At 43.3% G+C, this 27,750-nt stretch overlaps 1 pseudogene; it reads right to left on the minus strand.

The window, feature by feature from the left end:
- Positions 1-207: 207 nt before the first annotated feature.
- Positions 208-27,750, minus strand: part of LOC112626877 — a 45,782-nt pseudogene continuing 18,239 nt past the window's right edge.

Consider the following 27,750-nt stretch of genomic DNA (forward strand, 5'->3'; position numbering starts at 1 on the left):
AAAAGAGAAATGATCACTCCCTTTCCACTAATAAGGAAATAGAAGCCCCAAGAGGCAGTGTGACTTTCCCCAAGTCTCACAGAGCAAAGGGAGTGGGATGGAAATACAAATCCAAAGTTTATTTCAAAAAAGTAAGTTATTTTGCTCCCCAATTTGTACCAACCTCATAAATATTTCTCCTCCTAACATTTGCCTCTACAATCCCAGTTACAGTTCATCCTTCTGGTCAACAAGGACTCTTTCATTTTTATCCAGAAACGCTCTGTCAGCATCATGTTCCTGCATCTGCCTGTCATTTCCTGGCTCTGCAGTGGGATCCAATTCATTTCCCTTTTCTTCAGTTCCCCAAATGCCATCTTCCTCTTCTTCCTCCATTTCCTTTTTCTCCTTGGCCTCTTCTGACTGCTTTCTTTTTCCAGTTTCTTCATACAGTTCTCTCCATTGCTTCTCTTAGGTCCTGTTTAGAATGTGGAATTTCAAAATAATTTACCGATAGTATAAACAAAGTTAACCGACTTTAGAAATATCTGACATCTTCCCATAATCATTTATTTATTTATTTATTTATTTATTTTTTGAGATGGGGTCTCACTCTGTCATCCAAGCTGGAATGCAATGGTGCCACCTTGGTTCATTGCAACCTCTACGTCCTGGGCTCAAGCGGTCCTCCCACCTCAGCCTCCTGAGTAGCTGGGACCACAGGCACATGTCACTACAACTGGCTAATTTTATTTTTGTATTTTTCATAGGGATGGGGGTTGGCTATGTTGCCTAGGCTGGTCTTGAACTCCTAAGCTCAGGAGATCCACCCACCTCAGCCTTCCAGAGTGCTGGGATTACAGGCACGAGACACCGTGCTCAGCCTTCCAACAGTGTTAAGATTTCTGGGATAGTGTTTATTTATATACAAAGTTTCAGCATGTGTAGGGTGAATAGAAATGTGTATGTGTGTGTGTAGTTTGTTCATAAATAAAATTGGTTCCAGTTTAGCAAACATTAATTGAATGCCTACTGCATTGCTAACCACAGTGCTATAATAGGCAATCTACACATGTTATTTACATTCCTCACAGCAAAGTATGAGGTGTGTTACTTGTTTTACTTTCTAGATGAGGGATCTGAGATTCAGACTTCCTTACACTTTTCTTGTCGATCTCCCCAAACTGAAAGTAAGCCCCATGAAGGTAGAAACTTCTCTGTTTTATTTCACTGCTATAACCCCAGCATTTAAAACAGTGCTTTGAACAGGTACTCAAGTACTTGTCAAGTGAATGTATGGTTTAATAATAATAACTACCATGTATTGAGCACTTACTATATACCAGGAACTTATAAGATAGAGGCTATCATTATTCTCCATTTATAGATGAAGAGCGGTTAAATAACTTGCCTAAGTTCATACAGCTACTAAATAATGCAGCCTGGATTTGAACTCAAGCAGTCTAGCTCCAAAATTCAAACTCTTAACCAATATGAAAAAGTACCTTCACAAAACAATTTTAGATATAATCCTAAAGTAAAACAAGACAAAAGCAGACTAAAACGTATTACAAGGTCAAATAATTTTTCCCAGAATGACTGTTTCAATTTTTTTTTAGACAGTGGCTCACGCTGTAGCCCAGATTGGAGTGCAGTGGCCCCATCTCAGCTCACTGCAACCTCCACCTCCCAGGTTCAAGTGATTCTCCTGTCTCAGTCTCCTGAGTAGCTGGGATTACAGGCGCCTGCCACCGTGCCTGGCTAATTTTTGTACTTTTAGTAGAGATGGGATTTCACCATGTTGGCCAGGCTGGTCTTGAACTCCTGACCTCAAATGATCCACCCACCTCAGCCTCCCAAAGTGCTAGGATTATAGTCGTGGACTACCACACCTGGTCTTTCTATTTTTTTTTTTTAAGGAAATATTAAGTATCAAAGTTCTTTAAAAAACAAACAAGCAAATTTTTTTCGGGCCTGTGTTTTTGCGGGTGCTCTAAGCATAAGCTTAATCCGCCTATTGAGTAATCAAGTATTGGCCACAACCTGCTTTTGAATGGACCTTCCTGCAGAACCAGCATATCTGGATAGAGCTTGTCAGGGTCATGAGACCATTGCCCCAAGTATCACTCCACCCATAAAATAGTTCTAGGAGGCCGGGGAAGCTGGTAAACAGCACTCATCACCTTGCTTCTTTCTTGTAGCCGTCCATCAGAAAATAAGCTTAGGCCTATTTTCTGTAATCCCAACACTTTGGGAGGCTGGGGCACATGGATTGCTTGAGCCCAGGAGTTCAAGATCAGCCTGGACAACACAGCAAGATCCCGTCTCTACAAAAACGTTAAAAAAAAAATTAACCCGGCATGGTGGCGTGCATCTGTAGTCCCAGCTACTTGGGAGGCTGAGGCAGGAGGATCGCTTGAGCCCCGGGGATTGAGTCTGTAGTGAGCTGTATTCTCACCACCATACCCCGGCCTGGGCCAAGAAGCAAGACCGTGTCTCAACGACAACAAAAACCAAAACAACAAAGAAAAAGAAAATGAGCTCAGTAGCTCCCTTCTAGATCAATGCACTAGAGTAGGTAGTCTGAAACACAAAAGGAGCATGAGAGGCCAGGAGTTTGAAACCAGCCTGGGCAACAGAGCAAGATCCCATCTCTTAAAAAAAAAATTTTTTTTTTGAGATAGAGTTTCACTCTTGTTGCCCAGGCTGGAGTGCAATGGCGCATCTCGGCTCACTGCAACCTCCGCCTCCTGGGTTCAAGTGATTCTGCTGCCTTAGCCTCCCGAGTAGCTGGGATTACAGGCATCTGCCACTACACCTGGCTAATTTTGTATTTTTAGTAGAGACGGGGATTTCTCCTTGTTGTTCAGGCTGGTCTCAAACTCCCGACCTCAGGTGATCCACCCGCCTCGGCCTCCCAAAGTGTTGGGATTACAGGCGTGAGCCACCGCGCCTGGCCAAAAAAAAAAATTGTTTTTAAGTTAGCTGGGTGTGGTGGCACACTTCTGCACTTCTGTAGTCCTAGCTACTCGAGAGGCTAAGGTGGGAAGATTGCTTGAGCCCAGGAGTTTGAAGCAGCAGTGAGTCACAATCACACCACTGCACTCTGTGCAGACAGAGCAAGACTCTGTCTCTTACAAATATAGATATAAATATAAATACTTATATATACACACACAGAGGCAGACAGAGAGAGAAACTGCAGGGAAAAATAGATGCATAATTGTAGCTGAAGACTTGAACATCCTCCTCTCAGAAACTGATACATTAAGGCTTGGATAGTATAATTACCATATTTCAACAATTCTATATCCTATACAAGAGTAGACTCTAGGTGGTTAAAAATATAATAAACATGAAAAGTAAAATTATAAAGAAAATATAAGAGACTCTTATAGTTTGTGAATCAACAGGGAAGGCAAAACTTCAACAAGTCAAAGGCTGCGGATGACTTTGGGTACTTTATACTCTGAATTTCAGTTCCTACATCTGAAAAATGGAAGTAATAATATCTGTCTTGCTGGGTTGTTTTAGGGCTAAGTGCGATAGTATTTGGAAAGTGCTGACAGAGCCACAAGTACAAAATTATAGATGTCCAGTGAACATGAGTTCTTTCTCCTACCTCTCAGGGCCAAGTGACCAAAAATGAGACAAAGACTATGCGGCTGATTTTTGAAATGCAAAGAACAGTGAACAACTGAGGAGTCAGACATCTGGAATGCAGAGTGGGGGAATACCTTACTTTTCTTATTCCCCGGGTCTTATTTCCAACTTTTTGAGCAAACTCTTCATTTGTAAGAAGGAAATTGTTAAAGATGCTGCCCAGTTTTACCTGCTGAAGTGAAAACAACAGGATTATTAAAACTAGGTACCTAAATGTCGAAGGGCTTAAAAAGCACCCGGAGACCCTTGCTAAATGCATATTCCCAGGCTACTGGCCCAGAGGTTATAATCAATAATTAACTGTTATTAATAACTCAGGAAATACAAGGGTTATTAATAACACAGAGGGTCCAAAATCCTGTACTGCCCTAGCTGATCTGCTCTGGAACAAAGTTAATTTAGTTTCCCAAGATTCTGTGCTCCTTATGCCTCTGAACACTATTTTAAAAGGTTGTGAAGTAAATTTTATCACTCTGCTAGCCTCCAAATTGGTGCCCACTGGCTCTTGCCCCAGCTCAGATTGATAGTGCCTACTTCTGATGATACTTACATAGAGACGCCTTTAAAAAGGTGGCCAGGCGCAGTGGCTCACGCCTGTAATCCCAGAACTTTGGGAGGCTGAGGTGGGCGGATCACGAGGTCAGGATTTCGAGACCAGCCTGGCCAACATGGCGAAACCCTATCTCTACTAAAAATTACAAAAATTAGCTGGGCATGGTGGCGCATGCCTGTAATCCCAGTTACTTGGGAGGCTGAGGCAGGAGAACACTTGAACCAGGGAGTTGGAGGTTGTGGTGAGCTGAGATAGCACCATTGCACTCCAGCCTGGGCAACAAAAAAGGTTCTCTCCTTAATCAGAAAAACTGAAAGACCATAGGAAAAAGAAAAGTTTCAACAAGAAGTGCAAGCAGAATTTAGATTCCTTTTTTATTTTTAGTTTTTGAGAGGGAGTCTCGCTCTGTTGCCCAGGCTGGAGTGCAGTGGCATGATCTTGGCTCACTGCAACCTCCACTTCCTTGGTTCAGGTGATTCTCTTGCCTCAGCTTCCTGAGTATCTGAGATTACAGGCATGTGCCACCACGCCCAGCTAATTTTTTTTTTTTGTATTTTAGTAGAGACAGGGTTTCACCATGTTGGTCAGGCTGGTTTTGAACTCCTGACCTCAAATGATCCGCCCGCCTTGGCCTCCCAAAGTGCTGGGATTGCAGGTGTAAGCTACTGCGCCCAGGCAGATTCTATACAATGTAGATCGTGTACTATAGTTCTCTATTTTTTAATAACATTTTTAGTATTTGCAATGAAAGGAAAAGATTAATGAAATCCACCGTATGTAATGTTTTCCGTGTTTACTGAATGAGAAAGGAACTGAATACAAAGAACACAAGCCATGGAGTCAGACCAGCTGAACCGCATACTGGCTGTGTGATATCGGGCAAGTTTGCTCAATCCTTCTGAGCCTAGTCCCCATAAGTAAAGCAGGGAAAATAATAACTCCCTGAGAGTAGTTTCATGAGAATTAGAGATAATATATGTCAAGCACAGTGTCTAGCAGTTAATAGTCACACAATAGACACCAGTGGTTATTATCATAACTTTTCAGTATCTGAGTATGTATCAAAAAGGGCAAAATGATGGTCATTTTATAATTTTTTACTTTTGCAGTATGTTAAATAAATCATCAAGTCAATTTCATGGGCGTAGTTGTACAATCAGCTGGAAAGTTTGTAGCATGAGTAATCCCATGTCCCTCCCCTAGGCTTTGAAAAAACCGCTGCCTTGAACTCATGGAGACAGAGAGTAGAATGATGGTTACCAAAGACTGGGAAGCGGGGGAGTGGAACCAGGGGTAAGGTGCTGTGAGCAGTGGAGATGGTTAATGGGTACAAAAACATAATTAGGTAATTTCAGAATTTTGGGAGGCTGAGGTCAGGAGTTTGAGACCAGCCTGGCCAACATGGTGAAACCCTGTCTCTGCTAAAAATACAAAAAATTGCCGGGCGCGGTGGCTCAAGCCTGTAATCCCAGCACTTTGGGAGGCCGAGACGGGCGGATCACGAGGTCAGGAGATCGAGACCATCCTGGCTAACACGGTGAAACCCCGTCTCTATTAAAAAATACAAAAAACTAGCCGGGCGAGGGGGCGGATGTCTGTAGTCTCAGCTACTCGGGAGGCTGAGGCAGGAGAATGGAGTAAACCCGGGAGGCGGAGCTTCCAGTGAGCTGAGATCTGGCCACTGCACTCCAGCCTGGGCGACAGAGCGAGACTCCGTCTCAAAAAAAAACAAAACAAAAACAAAAACAAAAACAAAAACAAAAACTTAGCTGGATGTGGTGGTGGATGCCTGTAATCCCAACTACTTGGGAGGCTGAGGCAGGAGAAACGCTTGAACGTGGGAGGCAGAGGTTGCAGTGAGCAGAGATCTCACCACTGCACTCCAGCCTGGGTGACAGAGTGAGACTCTGTCTCAAAAAAAAAAAAAAAAAAAAATATATATATATATATATATATATATGCTAGGTAGAATGAATAAGATCTAGTATTTGATAGTACAACAAGATGGCTACAGTCAACAGTAATTTATTATACATTTAAAAACAACTAAAACACATTCAAAAGCTAGCAGAAGGTAAGAAATAACTAAGATTAGAGCAGAACTGAAGGAGATAGAGACACAAAAGCCCTCCAAAAAATCAATGAATCCAGGAGCTGGTTTTTTGAAAAGATCAACAAAATTGATAGACCGCTAGCAAGACTAATAAAGAAGAAAAGAGAAAAGAATCAAATAGACGCAATAAAAAATGATAAAGGGGATATCACCACCGACCCCACAGAAATACAAACTACCATCAGAGAATACTATAAACACCTCTACGCAAATAAACTAGAAAATCTAGAAGAATTGGATAATTTCCTGGACACTTACACTCTCCCAAGACTAAACCAGGAAGAAGTTGAATCCCTGAATAGACCAATAGCAGGCTCTGAAATTGAGGCAATAATTAATAACCTACCAACCAAAAAAAGTCCAGGACCAGACAGATTCACAACCGAATTCTACCAGAGGCACAAGGAGGAGTTGGTATCACTCCTTTTGAAACTATTCCTTCTGAAAAACACGGAATCCTCCCTAACTCATTTTACGAGGCCAACATCATCCTGATACCAAAGCTGGACAGAGATACAACAAAAAAAGAGAATTTTAGACCAATATCCCTGATGAACATCGATGCAAAAATCCTCAATAAAATACTGGCAAACCAAATCCAGCAGCACATCAAATAGCTTATCCACCATGATCAAGTGGGCTTCATCCCTGGGATGCAAAGCTGGTTCAACATACGCAAATCAATAAACGTAATCCAGCATATAAACAGAACCAAAGACAAAAACCACATGATTATCTCAATAGATGCAGAAAAGGCCTCTGACAAAATTCAACAACCCTTCATGCTAAAAACTCTCAATAAATTCGGTATTGATGGAATGTATCTCAAAATAATAAGAGCTATTTATGACAAACTCACAGCCAATATCATACCAAATGGGCAAAAACCGGAAGCATTCCCTTTGAAAACTGGCACAAGACAGGGATGCCCTCTCTCACCACTCCTATTCAACATAGTGTTGGAAGTTCTGGCCAGGGCAATCAGGCAGGAGAAAGAAATCAAGGGTATTCAGTTAGGAAAAGAAGAAGTCAAATTGTCCCTGTTTGCAGATGACATGATTGTATATTTAGAAAATCCCATCGTCTCAGCCCAAAATCTCCTTAAGCTGATAAGCAACTTCAGCAAAGTCTCAGGATACAAAATCAATGTGCAAAAATCACAACCATTCTTATACACCAGTAATAGACAAACAGAGCCAAATCATGAATTAACTCCCATTCACAATAGCTTCAAACAGAATAAAATACCTAGGAATCCAACTTACAAGGGATGTGAAGGACCTCTTCAAAGAGAACTACAAACCACTGCTCAATGAAATAAAAGAGGACACAAACAAATGGAAGAACATTCCATGCTCATGGATAGGAAGAATCAATATTGTGAAAATGGCCATACTGCCCAAGGTAATTTCTAGATTCAATGCCATCCCCATTAAGCTACCAATGACTTTCTTCACAGAATTGGAAAAAACTGCTTTAAAGTTCATATGGAACCAAAAAAGACCCTGCATTGCCAAGACAATCCTAAGCCAAAAGAACAAAGCTGGAGGCATCACACTACCTGACTTCAAACTATACTATAAGGCTACAGTAACCAAAACAGCATGGTACTGGTACCAAAACAGAGATATAGACCAATGGAACAGAACAGAGTCCTCAGAAATAATACCACACATCTACAGCCATCTGATCTTTAACAAACCTGACAAAAACAAGAAATGGGGAAAGGATTCCCTATTTAATAAATGCTTTTGGGAAAATTGGCTAGCCATAAGTAGAAAGCAGAAACTGGATCCTTTCCTTACTCCTTATACAAAAATTAATTCAAGATGGATTAGAGACTTAAATGTTAGACCTAAAACCATAAAAACCCTAGAAGAAAACCTAAGTAATACCATTCCAGACATAGGCATGGCCAAGGACTTCATGTCTAAAACACCAAAAGCAACGGCAACAAAAGCCAAAATTGACAAATGGGATCTAATTAAACTAAAGAGCTTCTGCACAGCAAAAGAAACTACGATCAGAGTGAACAGGCAACCTACAGAATAGGAGAAAATTTTTGCAATCTACTCATCTGACAAAGGGCTAATATCCAGAACCTATAAAGAACTCAATCAAATTTACAAGAAAAAAACAAACAACCCCATCAAAAAGTGGGCAAAGGATATGAACAGACACTTCTCAAAAGACGTTCATACAGCCAACAGACACATGAAAAAATGCTCATCATCACTTGCCATCAGAGAAATGCAAATCAAAACCACAATGAGATACCATCTCATACCAGTTAGAATGGCGATCATTAAAAATTCAGGAAACAACAGGTGCTGGAGAGGATGTGGAGAAATAGGAACACTTTTACACTGTTGGTGGGACTATAAAGTAGTTCAACCATTGTAGAAAGCAGTGTGGCGATTCCTCAAGGATCTAGAGCTAGAAATACCATTTGACCCAGCCATCCCATTACTGGAGATATACCCAAAGGATTATAAGTCATGCTGCTATAAAGACACATGCACACGTATGTTTCTTGTGGCACTATTCACAATAGCAAAGACTTGGAATCAACCCAAATGTCCATCAGTGACAGCCTGGATTAAGCAAATGTGGCACATATACACCATGGAATACTATGCAGACATAAAAAAGGATGAGTTCATGTCCTTTGTAAGGAGATGGATGCAGCTGGAAATCATTGTTCTCAGCAAACTATCGAAAGAACAGAAAACCAAATATGGCATGTTCTCACTCATAGGTGGGAATTGAACAATGAGATCACTGGGACACAGGAAGGGGATCATCACACACCGGGTCCTATTGTGGGTGGGGGGCGGGGAGGGATAGCATTAGGAGATATACCTAATGTGAATGACGAGTTAATGGGTACAGCACACCACCATGGCACATGTATACATATGTAACAAACCTGCACGTTGTGCATATGTACCCTAGAGCTTAAAGTATAATAATAATAATAATAAAAACAGCTAAAAGAGTGTAATGGGATTGTTTGCAACACAAAGGTAAATGCTTGAGGTGATGAATACCCCATTTACCCTGATGTGATTATTACATGTTGCATGCCTGTATCAAAATAGCTCATGTACCCCATAAATATATATACCTACTATGTGCCCACAAAAACTAAAAATTGAAAACAAAAACAAAAAACCCTGCCTTACTGTTTCATAGCCAAAAAAGTTTTCTTGTTTTTAATAGAAAGGCTTTTATTTGGGCTTACATTACCCAACCAATCCTGCCTCCAAGAGAGAAACAAGTGATAAAATAGCCACTTTGAATAGAGATAATTATTTTGCTATGAGCCATTTTTTAACAATTGGTTTTTAAAATTCCTTCTGCATCTTTAAGATATTTTCTTACCTTTGGGATTTTTTTTGAGTCATCAGCAGTCTTGCTAAGAGAACTGTCTATTTGTTGGCTTTTCCACTTTCCCTACTTTCATGAGAACTGCTCCTAATCTCGCTGTTGTTTTTAATGCCCTTTTGCCCCCATTGCCCTTACATTAAACTCATGGGCTATGAGCTTGCCAGTCCTGCATCCTAACTGGTGATCATGGTCTACTTATATCTTCTCTGTAAAAGAACTATGAACTGTGTTCGACTAAAGCCTAAGGCCCTAAGGAATTCATTGCAAGTTACTTGTGCTATCCCACTTGAGTAATAACATGTAAAGAGCAAAGGTCTGGGCACTTGTTAGCGACGGGCCCTGACAAGTCAAGTCTCCTCTCTGAGTCCTCAGTGTTCTCATTAGTAAAATGGCAACGGTAAGTCCTACCCTCTTGGCCTCACAGGGCTGTGGCACAGACCATACGATGTAAGGGATATCAATGTGCTTTGTATTATTGTAACCACCTTTGCAAAAATTATGACAGTGAGAAAAATCTGACCTAGGAAAACTGTGACAGTGAAAGAAATCTGACCTAATCAACTCTATCTTGCTTCTAACCTCCAAGCTGCCCTTATTCATTCCTGGTCATAGGCCAAACTAACTATAGAAGAAATTTAGTTTATAATCTATTTTTTTTTTTTTTTTTAAAAAGACGATAGCAGCCCCTTCCCGAAACAAACCCCCTCCTTGCTTGGGGACCAGACTGCCTTTGTAAAACTAACAAAATAGAAATTATGACTCAGGAGTCATGCAGCCAGAGGCCACCTCCCCAGTTCTCCTGTAGATAACATCACTATTGTAAAACCTAAGATTGGTATTTGAGGTGTTTTTCCGACTCTGCATTCTGATGCAGAGTGCAGCTGGCACTACCCAAATTGATAAACTGGCTCATCTGGTCTTGTGGCCCCCACCCAGGAACTGACTCAGCTCAAGAGGACAGCTTTGACTCTCTGATTTCACCCTCAACCCAACCAATTGGCATTCCCCATTCCCTAGCCCCCCGCCTGCCAAGCTATCCTTAAAAAAATCCTAGCCTTCGAATTTTCAGAGAGGCTAATATGAGTAATAAAAATTTCCTATCCTTCCGCTTAGCGAGCTTTGCATTTATTAAACTCTTTGTTGTGGAAACTTGCTCTTCTCAGTGCTCCAGCTTTTCCGGGCAGTGGGTTAGATGAACCCATTGGGTGATGACATTATGACTAGGTTATACTCATTGTGGTTAGACTACACTCATTCCTTCAAAGATCATGAAGAGTTCCAATGGTAAGAGGAAACGTTTCTTTGTTCTCTACCATCTCCTCCCAGCCTCTGTGCTGATTTAAAAAACAAAACCAACGACAACGAAAAAAAAACAATGCAGTCACTTCCACCAAAGAAAAAAAGGTAAAGGGGTTGTCTTTGGAAGTGTCAGAATAGGGAACAGGAGAGGTCAGGGACTAGGCAGGAAAGTTGATCATCTTACTAGGCTGGGACCAAGGAGGGATGGGGAGGGCATCTGGGCTGCCAGAGCATCTGAAGGCTGGAAATTGGGGCGGAGGCAGGTGAGGGACTTCCCACCCATCTCCATGCTGAGAGTCACTTGACTTTTCAATGAAGTTCAGGGACCCCGTGGTAACCTGGATGTTCTGTGCTGGCTGAGTGCGGGGGCGGGGGATGTGGGAGGTGGTGGAGTAGGACCTGTGAGTGCCAGACCCAATTGGAAGTTAGAAAAAAACATGCTCCCAAAGGTAATGTCTGCATTGTGCAGAATTCTCTCTCTCTCAAATACACACACACACACACACACACACACACACACACACACACACCTACCTCACAAAATTAAGAGATAATGCTGGAGTTTTAGAAATGTAGTCTCTTGGGCCTCATTCTAGACTTACTGGATCAGAATCTGTATTTTAATAAGACCCCCCATTTTATTCATATGCATGTTAAAGTTTGAGAAGCACTCCTCTGGCATGGTTTAAATTCTTCAAATACTAAGATTTGCCTGCTTTCAGAGGTTGATAGAACCCAGAGCAATTAGTGTCAAATACTTTTAATTTTGTATATGAATAAAGATACAGTTTAAAATGTGTACCTTAATGTTTTCAGTGGGGGGATAAGCATTTTAATGAAATAATCAGATTAGGCATATTAATATGATCACATATGTTTACAAGATGTAGAAAGTTCTCCTTATGTATTAAAAAGAGACAACTGTAAAAAAAAAATAGTAACAATACAAAGTGTATCCACATTCTTCAAATTAGAGAGGAAGAAAAGAAAAGAAAGATACAATGTGTCCCTTCCTCCCTTCCTTCCTTTTCTTCTGAACCCTTCCCCACTCCGCTATACATGCTCCTGGTTATTTACATACATGACCTCATTCTACTCCTATGTTGGTCTTCTTGAGCCAGAGAAGCAAGAAAGTATAAATAAATAAAGTAGAAAATAAATAAACAAACAAAGAAAGCTTCAAATAGGGGGTGTCAGTCCCAGAAACCTTCGGTGGCTCTGAACTGTAGAAATCACTGATCAGAGACACAGATTTCCGTGGCCATGGGACTTTGCAGGATATACCCAAGGACAGGTGGCTATGGCTTCCAGAGGCTCTGTTGTACAGTGGGTGTAATCATTACAGCAAAGGCTTTAGAGACTGACAGACCTATGTTTGAATCATGTCTCTACCATGCGTTAGCTTTGTGCTCTTGGACATGTCACTTGGCATTTCTGAGTCTCAATTCTCTCAAACATAAAATGCGAAAACAATAAGGGATAATAGTACTTACCTGACAGAGTTGTGAGAATTTGGGGAGGTAATGTAGGTAAAGCACTGACCCCAGGCCAGTGTTTAACAAAAGTGAGTTCCCTTCCTCTCCAGGGGAATTCTTCATCCAGGACTTTGTAGACTATAGTTTCTAACAGACTCCTGGGAGGAATCATGGCCAAGGCCTTTACTCTGGCACCTTGAGGCACTCTCTTTTCTCCTGATTTGGGGAGGAGTCCTCTCCATCTTTAGTAATAAGTCTCAGAGAAGAAAGAGATGGAGAGGACAACAACTTTTCAAAGGCTGAAGTATTTGTCCCCTCCTCTTTACCTTCCAAACAGAGGAAAGATGACTGGCAGAGGGAGGGAAGCTGGGTCAGGACTTATCATCATGGCTGGGGCAATCACTCCTAACATCTGTCCGGGGATTTTAATGTTTCAGAGTTTTACCACATCTCTGATTTCCCTTTATCCCTAGAAGCACCTCCAAGGATCATGTAGGACCAGCAGAAGCAGTGTAAAGTATTGGAACTTTGAATCTGACATCAGAAAGACCTGCACTCAGCCAGGCATGGTGGCTCACGCTTATAATCCCAGGCCAAGGCGGTGGATCACTTGAGGTCAGGAATTGGAGACCAGCCTAGCCAACATGGTGAAACCCTGTCTCTACTAAAAATAGAAAAGTTAGGCAGGCGTAGTTGTACATGCCTGTAGTCCCGGCTACTCAGGAGGCTGAGGCAGGAGAATCATTTGAACCCAGGAGGCAAAGGTTGCAGTGAGCTGAAATTGCGCCACTGCACGCCAGCATTGATCACAGAGTAAGTGAGACTCTGTCTCAAACAAACAAAAAAAGAGCTGTAGTTAAATTCTAGCTTTTCTACTTACCTTAACAGATATATGTCTTCAGGCAAATTATTTAACTTTTCTGAGTCTCCTTTTCACATTTAGAAGTAGGAGACTTTCGCAATGTCATACTTTCACCCCCATCAATATTACTGATGCTTGCTCATTTTCTAATGTGGGACCCGAAATTTACCAGGTGCTTAAAGAATATTTTTGTTTTTCAGATTCATTGATTCTAGATAAATCAGAGGAATAAGCAACATGAACAGAAAAAATGTAGAAAATGTTATTATGCTGAAGTATAATTGTTGCTTCAGAAGTCCAGCATCTGGTGCACTTAACAATAGAGAATATATTAAAATTTTCCAAAATAAAAAAAAAGAAGTAGGAGACTTCCTAGTGAAAATTCAATGGCATATGCAAAGTCTTTAATACAGCATTTGGTACATGAGAGGCATTCAGTAAATTTTAGTAACTGTTATAATTATTAGGAAGAATGTGACGGCCCCCGTTTAAAAGATCAGCAGTCTGAGGCTTAGAAAGACCAAGACTTATTCAAGTCTTATGATTTCCAGCCTGGGGCTCTTTCTGCTTTGTGAAAACTGAGACACTGCAGCTCAGTGGCTCTGAGCCCAGAGGGCTTTACCTGCCAAAGGTCCAGGCTGAGAACACTAATGTTATAATAGTGACGAATGGTGGCATCAGGCTTATATTTAGGGTTGTCTATTTTGGGATGAATTCATTCCCCCTGGTAATTGGGATTGTCGATGATCCGAGGTTTCCATTTTCCCTAAGCAAAGAACCAAACAGTGAACACAGCATTAGTATTTTGTCATTCTTCTGATCTTATGCAATCAGAAAGGCCAATTGATGTGGTTTGGATCATGTCCCCACCCAAATCTCATGTTGAATTATAATCCCCAGTGTTGGAGGTGAGGCCTGGTGGGAGGTGATTGGATCACAGGGGCAGAGTTCTCATAAATGGTTTAGCACGATCCCCCCTTGGTACTGAATAGTGAGTGAGTGATCATGAGATCTGCTTACTTTTAAATTGTGTAGCACCTCCCCCCTTTCTCTCTCGCTCCTGCTCCCACCGTGTGAGACACCCTGCCATCACCTTCCGCCATCACTGTGGATACCTGAGGCCTCCCCAGAAGCTGATGCCACCATGCTTCCTGTATAGGGATGGTGGATATGCTATAACCAGCCTGGCCAATAGAGTGAAACCCCGTCTCTACCGCAAATACAAAAAATTAGCCGGGCGTGGTGGCGCGTGCCTGTAGTCCTGGCTGCTTGAAGCCTGAGGCACGAGAATCTCTTGAGCCCCGGAGGTGGAGGTTGCAGTGAGCCAAGATCATGCCACTGCACTCCAGACTGGATGACAGTGCAACACTCTGTCTCAAAATAAATGAATAAATAAATACAATAAAATAAAAAGTGTCCCTACCCCTTGCATTTTTGGCTCATTCATGTCCTACCCTTTTTCCTTCTGGCCTATTTCTAAGACTTCCAGTTCCTGACCCCAAACCCATGTCCTATTTTGACTACGTTCCTGTGACAGGCTGCTTTCCACCACTCTGGACAAACTCCAGGCCCAGGGCTGCCTGGCCCTATACCTGTCAATGTTGGCCTTTACCAGTCCACCCCATCCTACGTAGGCATAGCCCTGAGAGCAGGGCTCAGAAGAGGCTACAGTCTTATTGGGGGTTTAAGGGAAAGGAAGATGACAGGATCTCAGAATTTCTGTTTCATCAATTAGCATTTACATTTCTTTTGTCTCATCTCTCACAGCCATTGGAAAGAGAGACCTCCCTCACCTTATACTTTGGGTTTGGTATCAGAGGCCTTTCCCACTCCCCATCCATAGCCTCATTCCAGTCGTCCGGCTTCTTGGCTTCTGGATTCAGGATGTATTCAAAGTCTTCCCAGTTCTAAAATGAAATGTTCCTTCACGAGGGTAGATGCGTAGGCTGGGATAAAACTGGGGGTCCAGGCGGGGTGTGGTGGCTCACATCTGCAATCCCAGCACTTTGGAGGCCAATGTGGGAGGACTGCTTGAGCCCGGGAGTTCAAGACCAGCCTGGGCAATATAGTGAGACCCTGTCCCTACCCCAAAAAACTTCAAAAATTAGATAAGTGTGGTGGCACGCACCTGGTGGGAGGATCTGAGCCCAGGAGGTGGAGGTCACAGTGAGCCATGATCATGTCACTGCACTCCAGCCTGGGTGACAGAGCAAGATCATAAAAAGAAAGGAAAGGAAAGGAAAGGAAGGGAAGGGGAGGGGAGGGGAGGGGAGGGGAGGGGAGGGGAAAAGAAACGGGGCATCCAGAGTGCTGTCAGGCTGGACCTGGATACTTCCCTCTGCCCTCTCCCGTCATCATCTATATGAGGGTCCAGCTCAGGACCTGTAAACAAACATAAGGCAGAAAACAAAGAGGCTTTAAGCACTTCCAATCCCTCCTCTGGGTTCACTATCACTTTGATCTTGAGTTCTTTAAGCTTAAATAAGACGGGAATTTCCCTTGTCTCTGGACACAACCTCCCCCACAATCATGGCCCCTTATTGTTATAATAGGTCTTTTAGCCTAGGTCCCTCTTCTTGAAGGCGTCTTGGTGACCTGCTTTGTATCCCAGTATGCTCCCAGGCCTGCATCAGTCCTTCCTTGTACCCCAGGACCCTCTGATTTCCCAAGACAGAGATCTACAAGATCAAAAATAGCCTACCCCAACTTTTATATTTCTATGCTGTTTAGCCTCCAAGGCTTTGCTCTGTCTGCCTGGCAGTTCGCTTTGGTTGTGACCATTTGTCCAGATTGACTGAAGGCTTCCATGCCAGCCCACCAAACTCACAGTCATTCAACACAATTGTGATTGGGATATTTCTCTGATTCCCAGCCAGTCCCAGCAGTTTTATGATTTCTAAGACAGATAGTTAGCAACCTATCCTGGGGGCTATAGTTGTGACAGTGCCCTGTCGATTTAATCAGTTTCCATCTTCCCTTATTCCACTCAACAGGGAGCACAGAGGCCTGCAGCCTCTCTATTCTCCTGAAGCCCTTGAGCCAAGCCAACCCTGACTACATCAGGTGCATGGTCCTCACCAGGAGGGGAGGGTCCATGTTTAGTCTTCCTACCGTAAGCCTGCCTTCTGGGCATGGCAGCAACCTAGCCCCTTATTTTTCCATGGTGCTAAAGGCCCAGACACTTTGCCTGATCATCTGCCTTAATTCCCTTACTACACCTCCCTCCACCAAGGACTGGGGCCCTCTGCTAAATCTCCCTACATGTGGCTAGGCAACTGCCCATCTCTCTGCAGGCCTCTCTTTAGGGGCTGGACTCCAGCTGGCTGGTCCCATGCTGACCCCTGCCTGACCTCAAGCATCTCTTCTGCCTGACACTGACCCTGCTCTGACCTGCACAGTAGCAATGTGGCGGGTGAGGCCCTTCCTGGCCTGGCTCCAACAGACCTTTCCAACCTAATCTCCTACCATGCCCCACCTTGAACCTTATGTTCCCCAAATACTGAACTACTGCTTTCAGTTCTTTACACACCATGCTGTTTCCCAACTAACAACTGTGCCTTTGCTTCTGCTGTTCCTTGGGTCTGGAATGTCTTCCCTCTACCCCAGTTTCCCACTTACTTTTCTCTAATAAATCTATTATTTGAAATCCAGCATATTATTAATCTATAAAGGCCATACATTAAGGACTTCCTATATACCAGGCACTACATTATGTATTTTTTATTAGCTCATTTAATCTTCACAGTAATCTTCACACATAAGTATTAAAATAATTCCCGTTTGCAAAACTGAACTTTCACAGCAGTTACGCTCCTTGTGCAGGGTTCACTGCTAGTAGGATGGGGTCCCATAGTTAGAAAATGGTGGTGCTCAAACCCATATCTGCCTGACCCCAGAGTTTATGTTCCCAACTCCTAAGTTAACTCACTCACTCAAGCATTTCCTTCTCTTTCCCAGACCGTTGCCTACACCTCAACTCAGGCTGGGCTGAGATCCTCTTTTGGGCTTTCACTGGCTTGCCTCCCTGGCTCTCAGCACTGATCACATATTTTGATCTTTGTTTTCTTATCTGCCTCCCTTACTATATTCAGAATCCCTAGAGGGCAAGGGTTATTCTATTAATAGCTATATCCAGTACAGCTTTCCAGAATAATAATAATGAGCCAATGAGTATACTCCACACCTTCCCCATATTGATAACTTAAGAGTCAAAAAGATGTAGGTTCAAATCTTGGTTCTAACGCGTATATGCTTGTGCAAGTTACTTCATTTTCTAAGCATCAGTTTCCTTATCCACAAAAGAGGGATCATAACACACTGTTCACAGAGGCTGCTGGATCCCCAACAAAAGTAAGTGGCTGCCCTCTTCCCTCCATGCCTCTTTGGAAAACAATATCTAGCTGAATACCTCCTTGAGGGATTGACGTCTCCAGTCTCTGCTCCATCATTCCCAGCCTCCTTCTCCTATTTCCACAGCTGAGACCCCACCTGCTTCCCAGCCAAACACCCTCTGATCTCAGGTTTCTTGTCTTCCGGATCCTCTATGTGCAGGCATTCATCCCATTTCCTTGGTTTCCAGGCATAGGGGTCTTTTATTTTCCTGGGAGGCAAGAAGTCCCAATCCTCCTTCAGATTCCCAGCTGCCACCTGCTGGTTGTCAATTTTAACCTCATAAGTAGCATTGAAGCGAATAATCAGAGTATACAGGTGAGTGTCTTTATTGATCTATAAAGGGAATGGGGGAATATTTCAGTTCCATTTTGAACATCTTTAGATCCAAAGCATTAAATGCACCAGACCCTCAGTTCCCTGAATGCCACCACCCACATAGTCACAAACAAACCTTATCATACTCTTTAACCCTTTTCTCTGGTTAACCCTATATGGATTCTGGACCTCTTCTCCTAGTACACACTCCTCTGGTCTCCCTAGCCTTCATCTTTCCCTGCACTGCAGCTCTCATCATTCTCTGATCTTACCTGTCTTTCTGCCTGTCCCACTAGACTGTGGGCAGGAGTCATATATGATTTATCTGTTGTGTCTGCAGCTTCCAGCATGAGGCCTGCCCCAGAGAAGGACCTCAGAGAGCTTCTGCATGGTACAGCCTTTATACCGTCTTGCTAAAGAAGGCTTTGGGTGTGAAACACTCATTCTCCAACGACTCCTGTGGGCTTCTGTAGGCTCGGTTCCTGCCTCTCTCTATGCTCCCACTTGCAGTGCTACTCTTTCTCAAGTCGCTTTGACTTTTCTTCTGTGATTATCTTTTCTAAGAATTCAGTTCTCCCTAAAATTGTCTTATCACCTCACAAGATCAAGTCATGTTCATCTTTCAAAGTACAACTCAGGAGAACTCTTCTCTAGGAAGTACTTCCTAAGCCTCCAGGTTGGGTAGGGGTCCTCTTCTGTGCTCCCACAGATGCCCATCATACTAGGTAGTCACTCTGCTTGACTCTTACCTTCATTGACTGTGAATTCTGTGAAGTCAAAGGCCATGTCTGGTCCACTCTGTCCCCAGCCTAAGGCCCAGCACAGAGTTAGTATTTGGTGAATGCCTGTTGAGTTGTTGATGAAATCCACCTACCATCTTCTAGCCAACCTAGGTGTCTCTAACTTGATGTTACTATGATAAACTGACCCCCCATTCCCGTTTCTAAGTCCAACAGTCCCTCCTTCCCCCATCCTCTCCAATGTCTAGCAGTGGGGAACTGGGCCATGCCAAGTATTGTTCCACAAGAGGACCTCATATAACTTCTTAGGCTTTTGGATCAACTGCTCCTTTATGAAATCCTGCAATTTACAGCATTTCTCCAGATCTACTTTTTAACCTGCAAAATGGAGATGACAGTTTTAATTTATAGGATTTTGTAAGAATTAAATAACACATATAAAATACATCTCCTTCCCCCTTGGCTGAGGATAAGCACACACTCACCCTGCACTTGATGGCGTTGTTCTCATGGTATTTCCCTCGGTAATGAAGGATGGCCTGTACTTTGTTGTTGCCAAAGTCACAAATGTCAGGGCCTGGAAATTAAACCCCAAAGCATAATTTCACGTAACTTTAAGGCAGTTTGCCTGGTCTAAGGCCAAGACCCAAGACAAACACAGCATGTGTGTTAATCAGGGTCCCAGCAGGAAATAGATGGCACAATCAAATTTGGGATCATTTGAGAAGGATTTAATAAAAGGACGATTTACGAAGGTTGGGGCAGGACATTGTGAAAACATAAAGTACAGTGCTATGCTCAGGGCTAGCAACAATGGGGTTCGACCCCTAGGCCTAAAGGGGCTAGAAGGAGTGCTTGCCAGAGCCTGGAAGAAAGAGTCCTGTGGAAAAGACAGGCAAGAGAGACACTGACTTTCAGTTGAGGAACACAACTCTCTTCCACCTCTGATCTCCCAGGGTTCCCATTGACCAAACCTAACCGGAAACCCCTTCTGTGCCAGGCATTTTATACCATGTCATTTAATTCTTACAACAAGTAGGTGTCACTATCCCCCACTTTTAGCTGGGAAAATGGTGGCTCAGAACAGTTAAGCAGGTTGCTCAAACTCAAACAGCTAGTAAGTAGCATTGTTGGTATTCAAACCCAAGCCTACCTAGAAATACAGCCTGGGGCCCTTTATGCTTTGTAAAAACTCCAGAAGGAACTCTAGAGATCATCAGTGTCTCTAAGCCCAGAAAGCCTTATCTGCCAACCGTCAGGAATAGATTTAACATAATTTTCTCTTCTTTTCTTTTCTTTCTTTTTGAGACAAAGGCTCAGAGTCTCACTCTGTCGCCCAGGCTGGAGTGTAGTAGTGCAACCTCGGCTCACTGCAACCTCTGCCTCCTAGGTTCAAGCAATTCTGCTGCCTCAGCCTCCTGAGTAGCTGGAATTATGGGGGCCCGCCACCATGCCCAGCTAATTTTTTTTTTTCTCGAAATGGAGTCTTGCTCTGTCACCCAGGCTAGAGTGCAGTGGTGCAATCTCGGCTCACTACAACCTCCACCTCCCGGGTTCAAGCAATTATCCTGCCTGGTATTACAGGCACCCACTACCACGCCCAGCTAATTTTTGTATTTTCAGTAGAGATGGGGTTTCACCATGTTGGCCAGGTTGGTCTTGAACTCCTGACCTCAGGTGATCTACCCACCTCAGCCCCCCGCAGAATACTGGGATTACAGGCGTGAGCCACTGCAACCAGCCTTAATTTAATTTTCAGCCTTACCTCCCACGTTACCACTCTCTGACTATCCAAAGCACACACGTGCTTAAGTAAGATCTGGACTGCCCCAAGGAGGCCTAGTTACATATTTAGGTTACAGATGCAACACTCTGGACACATTTCAGATACTAAAAGAAAAGGTCACTTCCCTGACCTCCTGTGCCTTTCTCTCACTGAGGCAGAGTACAGTGCCTTATTGTAGTGTACCTTTGAGAGGGTCTACATAGCTGATGACCTCCTTCTCCTCTTCTGAGAACTGGAGAATGTCTCCCTGTGCTATAGATTTCTTTTTTTTTTTTTTTTTTTTTTTTTTGAGACGGAGTCTCGCGCTGTGTCACCCAGGCTGGAGTGCAGTGGCGCGATCTCGGCTCACTGCAAGCTCCGCCTCCCAGGTTCAGGCCATTCTCCTGCCTCAGCCTCCGAGTAGCTGGGACTACAGGCGCCCGCCACCACGCCCGGCTAGTTTTTTGTATTTTTAGTAGAGATGGGGTTTCACCATGTTAGCCAGGATGGTCTCAATCTCCTGACCTTGTGATCCGCCCGCCTCGGCCTCCCAAAGTGCTGGGATTACAGGCTTGAGCCACCGCGCCCGGCCTGTGCTATAGATTTCTTAATATGGTACCATGTGCCTCCTCACCTCTGTGGTTTACTTATATTAACATTCAGGTTTAGAGTTGCTTTTTTCACGTCTTTGAAGAGTCCTACTACGTGGAGACAGGGGTGGAGTTATCATATTAGACATTTTCTGTTCCAAGTGAATCTGAACGTTTTCAACAACTACAGTGGCTGTCATTAGGACCTAATGTAGCTGACAGTGACTGCTATCAGACAGCTTACCAAACATGATGTAATACTCAGATCCTGGTGGTGGCAGGAAAGAGTTTTACATATCCACCACCACAATCGATGCTTTGCTCGTGTTTTACTGAAAACCGAACCACCAAGGTCTCATTCTCATTGCTGAATGGTTTCAGCCTGGTTGAGAGGGCATAAAACTTAGCATCTTCACTGGTTTGGAGACCTAGAAGCAGAAAGCACAGAGTCTTCAGGCTTAATTACCCAAAAAGCCAGAGAGATCCAGCACTTAACCTCACCAATCTCTGGTATTTTCTTCCACACCTGTGCTGAAAGCTTTGCACACATTCTTTTATTCAAGCCTCAAAGCAACCCTGCAAAATGAGTATTATCTCCACTTTACAATCAGGAGGCTGAGTCATAAGGAGGTGAGTGACCTGCCTAGGGCCACATAGCTAGTAAGGAGCCAAGCTGGAATTTTAAGCCATGTTTGTCTGATTCTTTCCCCATACCATGCTATCTCTGATTTTCAAGAGATACTTGAAGACTGTTCTACAACTTTACAAAACAAAGACCTGTTTTTCTGAGTCTCCCCTGGGTGACCAGAATGAGATTCTACCCTACAAAAGTGCTGTGGTAGAAAGAGCCTCTGCACTTTCCAGACATCTTCCTACCATAGCCTAGTAGATCAAATAGTAATCATTGCTAACATTCACTGAACACTTACTCATTGCCAATGTGTTTCACTCATATATATTACTACTGTACTTAAGCTTCATAATAACCCTATGAAGTGGGTTCTCGTAATTTCTCTGCTTTATCATGAAGCCATTGAGGCTATTTCACTGGTGCAGGATCACTCAACCAGTTCATTTAATTCTAGAGCCCCCATCCTCAACCACAAGACTTTACTTCCTCCTCCAGAGAGTATCAGGGCAATAATAGATCTCAGAGCCTTTCTAGTCTAACCACATTACTTTATAAATGAGCAGACCAAGCCCCAGTGAGGAAAAGTTACTTATCCAAGACCACAGAGTCACAAATGAAATCATGCCATACAAGCCAAGTCTCCTGGCTTCCAGGCTAGTGGTCTTTCTATTATTCCATGCTGCTGCCCAGCTTACTGGTTAGGGCTCTGTTAACTCTCTGAGTTTCAATTCCACACCAGCAAAATGTGGAGAATTACTCCTATGTCAGAGGAGTCCTGTTGAAGGTCAAGTGAGTGAGAGATCTGAAAAGTACTTTGTAAACTGTCAACATAAAATGCAAGGGGCTATCATTATTCATACTTGGTGAGGGTCCTTCCTTTTTCTTTTTCTTTTGAGACAGAGTCTTGCTCTGTCGCCAGCCTGGAGTGCAGTGGCATAATCTCGGCCCACTGCAACCTCCACCTCCCGGGTTCAAATGATCCTCCTGCCTCAGCCTCCCAAGTGGCTGGGATTATAGGTGCCCACCACCACGCCTGACTAATTTTGTATTTTTAGTAGAGATAGGGTTTCACCATGTTGGCCAGGCTGGTCTCGAACTCCTGACAGGCGTGAGTCACCGCACCCAGCTGGGTCCTTCCTTATGATCCCACAGCTCTCTGTACTTTCCTGGGTCACACTATGTTGAAACTAGGTTTATTTCAGTCTCTTTGAATAATTTTTAGCTTCTGAAAAACAGGGGCTTCTTTATATTCCCAGAATCTGGAACAGGACCTGGCATAGAAGAAAGGCTCAATAAGTATGTGTTAAATTACATGGAAGAATCACAGGTTCTGAATTAGACATCTCATGAGCATTTATTGTATACAAGGCTCTGTGGTAAACACTTTCACGTCTGACATTATGTTAGGAGCTGTCTACATTTTAAAGAATATGCTTGACCTGGCATGGTGGTTCATGCCTCTAATCCCAGCACTTCAGTGTGTCAAAGCAGGAGGATTGCTTGAGGCCAGGAGTTTAAGACCAGCATGGGCAACATAATGAGACCTTGTCTTTGCAAAAAATTTTAAAAATTAGTTGGGGATGGTGGTACATGCCTGTAGTCCCAGCTACTCCAGAGCCTGAGGTGGGAGAATCATTTGGGCCCAGAAGTTTGAGGCTGCAGTGAGCTACGATCACACCATTGCACTCCAGCTTGGGTGACAGAGCAAGACCCGTCTTAATCAAAACAAAATAAAATTAAACAAAGTATGCTTGCTTCCCCAAAGACCCCAAGAACAGCTAGAGTAACCAGGGAAGACTTCATGGAGGAGGGAGTGTGCACAAGGGAAAGAGCACTGAACCTGCAGGCAAGACCAAGTTTTGAGTCTCTATTCTGCCAAACACTACTTTGTAGCTCGATTCCACCTGCCTTCTCTCTAAGCCTCTTTTGTAACCCAGGACTCTTCTAGAGAACAAGGAGGAATCTAATGAACCTGAATGGGATACAATGTGAGGGACAACAACCAAGAAATCACACTGAGAGGAGATGGGTGGCTGAGCAGACTACCCTCACTGGCATCACCAAGGCACAGCTTCCCACGGGTCATGCTGTCTCCAGTTTCTCTCTACTCTGGAAACGGTTTTCCCTTTAATACCGTTTAATACTCTGGGAACAGTTTTCCAGAATGGATTTAAAATTTAAAATTCTCAAGCCAGTTCATAATTCTCTCCTTTAATCAATATGAAAATGAGATTCATAACAGTAGCCAGGAGGAAGAAGATGGGAAATCACTTCAGGGAATGATCAATGGATTCTACTTAGAGGACAAAAGCTTTCTCAGACAAAAAACTCAAGCCTGCAGAACTTGTGCTCAGAGCTCACCTTTCCTCCACAATATTATTTGGCTCTTAACAAAAGCCCTGTCTAATGAGCATGGCAGGCGATGGTTATTATCTCCATCTAGTATTGAAGCTCAGAGAAATAAGAATTGCTGAAATTATGCAGCTAGTAAGTCATGGGAGTTAGCCCTAGGGTCTGTCCACTCCTCTCTCCATCACAGTAAGCTCCTCTAGGGAAGAACAACATTTGGATGTTATATAGTGCCTTCCCCTGTTTCAAGTGCAGCATGCTATTTTTAAAATCCTAGGGGGTTGGGGAAAGCAAGAGTCCAGCAGTAATGAATATAGTCCCTAGAGTCAGACCCAGAATCAGGTTCTACCTCTTGCCAGCTGTGTATATAGCCTTGGGCAAATAACTTCTCCGAGGCTCCTCTGAAAAACTGGGAAAATAATAGTAATCACTTATTAAAGTTGTTAAGAAGACTAACAGGGATTTGTGGAAGGGCTTAGTTTTGAACTCCTGTTATTCAATGAATGGACATATTATTTTTGTGGAGAGTTCATTCTTTTCCATCTACTAATTTTTTTAGTATATGTGCTGCCGAAGGGAGCACTCCATCTACTAACTTTTTATTTTAGGAAAGAGAAATGAATTGGGTGGGCCAGGTGCAGTGGCGCTCATGCCTGTAATCCCAGCAATGTGGAAGGCCGAGGTGGGTGGATCACCTGAGATCAGGAGTTCGAGACCAGCCTTACTAACATGGTGAAATCCTGTCTCTACTAAAAATACAAAAATTAGCTGGGTGTGATGGCACATGCCTGTAGTCCCAGCTACTTGGGAGGCTGAGGCCAGAGAATCGCTTGAACCGCAGAGGCAGAGGTTGCAATGAGCCATGATCGTGCCACTACACTCCAGCCTGAGCGACAGAGTGAGACTCCATCTCCAAAAAAAAAAAGGTCGGGTGCAGTGGCTCACGCCTGCAATCCCAACACTTTGGGAGGCCGAGGCAGGTGGATCACCTGAGGTTGGGAGTTTGAGAACAGCCTGACCAACATGGTAAAACCCTGTCTTTACTAAAAATGCAAAATTAGCTGGCATGGTAGTGCATGCCTGTAATCCCAGCTACTTGGGAGGCTGAGGCAGGAGAATCACTTGAACCCAGGAGGCCGAGTTTGTGGTAAGTCGAGATTGCACCTTTGCACTTCAGCCTGGGCAACAAGTGCGAAACTCCGTCTGAAAAAAAAAAAAAAAGGGCAGACGCGATGGCTCATGCCTGTAATCCCAGCACTTTGGGGGTTGAGGCGGGCAGATCACAAGGTCAAGGGATGGAGACCATCCTGGCCAACATGGTGAGACCTCGTCTCTACTAAAAATACTAACATTAGCTGGGCAGGGTGGCTTGCACTTTTAGTCCCAGCTACTCAGGAGGCTGAGGCAGGAGAATCGCTTGAACCTGGGAGGTGGAGGTTGCAGTGAGCTGAGATCACAGCATTGCACTCCAGCCTGAGCAACAGAGAGAGAGACTCCATCTCAAAAAAAAAAAAAAAAAAAAAGGAAATGATTTTGGTGATTGGGTGATATCACAGACAAAAACAGTTGTATAAAAGTCAGAATTTCCCCAATTAGTATATTAATATACAATAATTATATGTGCTAATACTGAGTTCCAGTATTTACCTTTATCTTTTTCTTTGTCTCCATAAAATTTTCCTGCAGTGAGCTGAAATTTACCATAATCTGGCTGATGTTTAGACTGCACCCATCGTTTTTTCCATTCATCTATAAGTAAAGGAGAAAAAAAGAACTTAAAGACAAAATGCAGCTAATACTGACCAAGACTTACAGGAATGGTAAAGGTATGTCAAGGGATGATTCTAGTATTCCTGAAATTTCTCTCATTGTCCGATTGTCTGAATCCCACTATTTGTGTATTACCATGTGCAGTGGCTTGAATACCAAGTAGTTGAGGCACTTATACTTTAATACCCTACTTCACCCTCCTCTATGACAGTTAAGAGCTGAAGATCACCATCGGAATGTATGGTTGAAAGGCATGAAACAGGCCAGGCACAGCGGCTCATACCTGTAATCCCAACACTTTAGGAGGCCAAGGCAGGCAGATGACAAGGTCAGGAGTTCAAGACCAGCCTAGCCAATATGGTGAAACCCTGTTTCTACTAAAAATACAAAAAATTAGCCAGACATGGTGGTGGACGCCTGTAGTCCCAGCTACTCAGGAGGCTGAGGCAGGAGAATCACTTAAACCCAAGAGGTGGAGGTTGCAGTGAGCTGGATTGCATAATTGCCCTCCAGCGTGGGTGACAGAGCAAGACTCCGTCTCAAAAAAAAAAAAAAAAAAAAAAAAAAAAGGAAATGAATTTGGTGATTGGTTGGGTGATCACAGACCAAAACAAAAACAAAAGAAAGTCATGAAACATTTATTCTCATAAAAGTAGACGGAAAACTGTGCTTAGAGGGACTCATCCCTTATACATATTTATGTTTAGTAAAGTAATAAAATCAGCTCACCAAGTAAAGAGATTAGCAACAACATTTTATGCCTTCTTGAATTAGTAATGATGATAATGAACAATCAATTTCCATTTATCCTGTTCTGTTGCTTAAACTTTTTAATCTCTTTCTTGTAGTTTCAAGGAGATGCTGATAAATTTGTTTTGCTTTGGCATGGATGGCATGTAGACAAAGAGGCATTCTTCCTGGGTCCTGGCACTCCATCCAAATATTCAGTGCCTTTCTGATTTTATGCTTCAGAGTTGCTGACTCCCATTTCCTGGGCCCACTATGGGTCCCAGAGTCACAGGGCAATTTGGCAGCTTTAGCTGGAAGAGGCCTTCGGGGTAAACTTTATTTGATCTTCTCCCTGTAGTTCAATGAATAGTTCTCTTCTCCCACTCCCCAATATCTAGGTTTTGTTTGTTTGTTTCATTTTTTTGAGACAGAGTCTCGCTCTGTCACCCAGGCTGGAGTGCAGTGGCCTGATCTCAGCTCACTGCAACCTCAGCCTCCTGGGTTCAAGCGATTCTTCTGCCTCAGCCTCCTGAGTAGCTGGGATTACAGGTGCCTGCCACCTCACCCAGCTAATTTTTTTTTTTTTTTTTTTTTTTTGTATTTTTAGTAGAGACAGAGTTTCACCATATTGGCCAGTCTAGTTTCGAATTCCTGACCTCAAGTGATCCACCTACCTCGGCCTCCCAAAGTGCTAGGATTACAGGCGTGAGTCATAGTGCCCAGCCTCCAGTATCTAGGTTTATTACCTTATGTCTACTCATGAATATCCCACATCAACACACATCCAGCAAGACCACCCTGAGCTGGCTCTGTCAGCTCCTATTACTCATGTCTGATGACTCAGCTGTTTCCCCTTATGAGACCCAGGGGACTTGAGCTTGCTTTTGAAAGAGTTAAGAACATGCCACTCCAAAATACGCTGCTCTTCCATATCGACTATTTTGAATTAAAGGCACTTATAAAACAGCAAGTGCAAGAAGATCACTCTGACCTTCATTTTGTTTCTGAAAAGCAGGGGAAAATTCCCCACATGAAAGATGTCTTCCCTATACCAAAAGGAAACTAACACTTTTATTATCAAAGACAGGAAGTTGAAGTCAAAGGAAATCTAGACAAACAAACTTTGTTAAACTAA

Source organism: Theropithecus gelada, chromosome 1, assembly GCF_003255815.1.
Source record: "Theropithecus gelada isolate Dixy chromosome 1, Tgel_1.0, whole genome shotgun sequence".
In the NCBI taxonomy this organism is placed as follows: domain Eukaryota; kingdom Metazoa; phylum Chordata; class Mammalia; order Primates; family Cercopithecidae; genus Theropithecus; species Theropithecus gelada.